General features: G+C 40.9%; 1 long non-coding RNA gene across 1 annotated transcript; it reads left to right on the plus strand.

Annotated features, from left to right (window-relative positions):
- The first annotated feature begins 2,059 nt into the window (after positions 1-2,059).
- LOC121829818 (uncharacterized) lies at positions 2,060-3,646 on the plus strand. Its single transcript, XR_006072895.2, has 2 exons — positions 2,060-2,141; positions 3,291-3,646. It is a non-coding gene; the product is annotated as an uncharacterized LOC121829818 (long non-coding RNA).
- Positions 3,647-4,362: the final 716 nt, after the last annotated feature.

The raw sequence follows: 4,362 nt of genomic DNA on the forward strand, positions 1-4,362 counted from the left end.
TCTTAAAGAGTCTTTATTAATAAAACACACCCAGAGCCAAGTATTGGGGTGAACACTGGAAGATCAGAGAGACAGAACAAGCCACAGCTAACCTCACCTGGCCAACTTCTCAGCTGGTCCTGTTTCCTCAGACTGGAAGCCTCTGTGTCCTCATCCCAATGGCTCTCAGCTGAACTGCTGCTGGAAAGCCTGAAGCTTAACCAGCTAAAAGCTTCTTGTTCCTGGTCTTCATGCCTTATATACCTTTCTGCTTTCTGCCACCACTCCCTGGGATTAAAGGCTCGCTTTCTGGGATTAAAAGTGTGAGTCACCATGCTTGGCTGTATCCTTGAACTCATGGATTTCTGCCTCTGGAATGCTAGGATTAAAGGTGTGTGCTACCACTGCCTATCCTAAGTATCTAGTGGTTTTTCTGCTCTCTGACCCCAGATAAGTTTATTAGGGTACACAATATTTTGGGGAACACAATACCACCACACATGGTAGGGAAAATATCAAAGTATTCAATCCAAACACTGTAAGAGAGAGTAAAATGGCACACCCAGAAACTCACTGGAGAAGTACAAACACATCAGGAATCAAGACAAGTAGATCCAGAAATAAAGCATTGAGTTGATTAGGTGTCATAGTTATTCTATAGTTAAAGATAATGGCATCTGTGTAGTAACCATTCTCTCTCCCCATCCCTTTCCCAAAACAGAATGAACTGACTAAATAACTATAACTTTTTCCACAAAAAACAATGCCCTTGTTGTTTGTATTACTCTGCTCAGGATACCATAACAAAATACCTGAGACTGGGAGGCTTAAAGAAGTCCCAAATCTGGCAAAGCAAATTCCACCAGGTCCTAGGGCTTGAGAATAATCCTTCCAAGTCAAATGCTTTAACCTCAAAGCCTGTTGGGTGGAGACACCATCCAATGGTTCTCTAAGGTCCCTCTGCTGGGTTGTATCATTCAGTGCATAACACACACACACACACACACACACACACACACACACACACACACACACACACAAAGAGTTCCAACCATTAAAAGCAAAAATGAAACAAGCTCTCTCACCCTGAACCTGAAGTGGGAGAAGAAGCCCTAGAAATCTCTGAGTCAAGTTTGCATCTTTCAAAGAAAGAGGGTGACTAAGGCAGCTGGCTCCGGCTTACAGCCTTACAGAATTTGGCGTCTACCAGCCTTCCTTTATTGGTATTCGTCTTTCTCAGACTGGATCATGCTTATTATGATGAGACCCTCTTCCTCCATTGCCCTAAGCATGACAGACTCTCCTTCTTTATAACTGAATAGTGCTCTCCTGTGAGGACCACCTTCGTGTCCATTCTCTTGTTGATGGGCACCCAGGCTAGTCTCTGACATGGCTATAGACAATGCAACATTGAAAGCAGCTGTACAAGCATCTCTGAACTACAAGACACAGAGTGGAAACCATGGCAGTGAAAACTGTCTTAAGATTGTGTTAAACAAGAATGTGCAAATGCCTAGATAATGGCAACTTTTAATCATTCTGAAAGGCACAAGCTAGTGTGACAAACTCAGCCCTGTAAAGATGTGCATTTCTTCTGTGTTAACCGATCAGCTTGATGCAATCTTCACAAAAATACTAAAGAGCAATTGTAGGTAGTTAGACAAGTTGAACTAAAGCTTGTGTGGGAAAACAGAACATGTAAAAATAGCCAGGAAAAGAAGCCAGGAAGAATGACTATTAAAAAAAACAAAACCCACTAAGTCATTGCAGTACCAACACACACATGGGCAGATAAATGGGTGAATACAACAGGAAGTCTAAGAAGTCTGAAGGCCCATGGAAAGTGTCTAACCCACGTCTCACTTGAATTACTGTGGGTAAAATGGGTGTTTTGAAATAGTTCTCTGACAAGTAGATAGTCATTTCAACCAAACCAAAATTGGACCTGTAGCTCATACAATTTACAATAATGACCTCTGGCCGAATTCGGGGTGTAAATATTTAAACTGCTGAGAAAAATCAAGACTGCATTCCTGTTGGATTTTTGTGGGTGGAAAGTCATTCCAACAATGACTCAACATTCAAAACAAGCTGTAATTCCAGCCCTGGGGAGGCTGAGGCAGGAGGGCTGCTGTGAGACCAGAATTCAAGGTCAGCCTGAGGTAAAGAGTGGGATCCAATGAGGCTCTGTGTTCTGCAGCTGTTTCCTCTGAACTGGTACATTCCATCCTGGAGCAGGGTGATATAATCCAGACAAGTAAATGCTCATCCCTGCCATTGATTTCTTTAGCTATTTTTGCTATGTGTATGTGCAGTGCAAGACTCTGCCAAGAATTTCTAGAAGCTTGTGTACATGTTTGGGCTTTTCCCTCCACTGTGTTTCCTCTTTCTCTGACTTCACACTCTCAACTGCCAGGCATTTAGGCAGTGCCTAACTCTTGTCTTTGACGTCTTATTCAGTAAGACCATTGATTTCTTCAGGGACTCTGACATTGCTCTGTAGTGTGAGTGGAGGAGAATTTTGGAAGAAAAATAACCATAAAAAAGGGTCTCACCCAGAGTAGTTAGTTACTTTCAAGTCATGTGTCTGAGCCAGTTTACCTTTGTTTTCTAACTTTTCAGGTGCTTTCTAACAAGCTGTAGAGGCATTGAAATTTTTTTTTGATTGGTTTTGCCCATTATATAAAAACTAACTGTTCATGGACATGTTTATCTAATACAAGCTATTCTGTCCTTATAATGATTAATATAATAATGAAAAAAACAATAGAAAAATATTAAAAAATTTTTAAATTGGTCAGAGCCTGGTGGTTCATGCCTGTAACCTCAGCACTTAGGATGCCTAGGAAAGAGTATGACGATGAGGCCAGCCTAGGCTATATAGCAAGTTTGCTGGCCAGTCTGGGCTACAAAGTAAGAACTTATCTCAAAACAACAACAAACTGGTTATAAGATAGAGTTCATGGGAAATAAATACATCAAACAATGATGTCTACCGCATCAGCAACTGGGAAATGCAAAGGAAGCCTGCACCGGGGTATCTAACTGTCCATACCCATGTGACTGGCAAAACTTGAGTCTTCTGTGATATGAAATGTGGTGTCATGGAGTTCTGGATACTTCAGAATGAATATCAGAAAAGAATGATAATCACCATATAGTGGTTGGATTCAATGTTCACTGGCCCCTGACCTACAGGTGCCACGTGCTCAGGAGGAGCCCTAAATAGCTCTACTAGATTGCAGACCCTTAGCTACTCTCTTCCAGACTCACGTCTATGTGGAAAAATAACAGAACACTGTGTTTTCCAGATGTCTAGCCAGCAACATGGATTGCATGATACCCACAGGAAGTTCAGAAAGAAAAACAGTGAAGCAAGTCCAGCTCCAGCCATGGCTGCCAACTGAGCAGGGAGCACAGGGAACAGAAAATGGGGCTCTGACAATTTTCCTGAAAGTAAAAGGGCACTTCACCACTGACCATGTCATCCCTGTGCTTTCTGTACCCCGAGAATTCTGCAAAAGACAACAGTCTCCACGGTCCCTCTCAAGCCCTTCAAACAATTGACTTGACCTCTAGGACTGTGTACTAAAGCCTTCTCTCTTCAATGTGCTCTGAGTTGAATGCTTATTTTTTTTTTAAAATAGAATAAGCTGAATGTCATTAACCTGAGTGTGGATTAATAAGTAATGAAGTCGACATATTTTAAAAATCATCCAGTAGACATGCAGTAGAAAAATGAAGAGCCTACAGATAAGCAATCTGGATAAATTCAAAATGCTAATAGTAATTGAAAATATGAAGTCCCTGGAGATTACATTTTCTTTAGGTAAATTATAAAATTCATTAAAATAAGCCATTTATTTTAGACATATATCAATGTGAGGGAAGTTTCCAAAAGCAAATTAAAAATAAGCACAAAGTTTAAGACAAGCAAGCAGAAGGAACACACACAAAATAAAGGAGAAACACGTAGGCTTGTATGAGGTGATACGTATGTCTGGTTATTGCTCTCAAGAGCATGTTCATGGGTGTTTATAGTCCCATGAAAACAAGTGAGCAAAATGGAGAATTGAAATTTGCTGAAACAATGATACCAATGTGTCATGAGCCTCAGATTATAGTTCAGCATCTTAAAATCTCAGGAAATGGCCCTAACAGCTGACAAGCAAATCAACCATTTGGGAGACTGGGCTGAAGAACTATTTCCAATGTAGCATGAGATGAAAAGCTGAAATGAAAACCCTAAACATCTGTAGCCGCCATCCAAAAGCATCATCCTCTGATGCTATTTGTAGAAGCAAATAACAGGGGGAATATTAAAGACACAGAGCTAGGGAAAAGAAGGCTGAGGACTTCCTAGAATTAAGAGAACGAAAACTA

This window comes from Peromyscus maniculatus, chromosome 5 (genome assembly GCF_049852395.1).
Source record: "Peromyscus maniculatus bairdii isolate BWxNUB_F1_BW_parent chromosome 5, HU_Pman_BW_mat_3.1, whole genome shotgun sequence".
Taxonomy (NCBI): domain Eukaryota; kingdom Metazoa; phylum Chordata; class Mammalia; order Rodentia; family Cricetidae; genus Peromyscus; species Peromyscus maniculatus.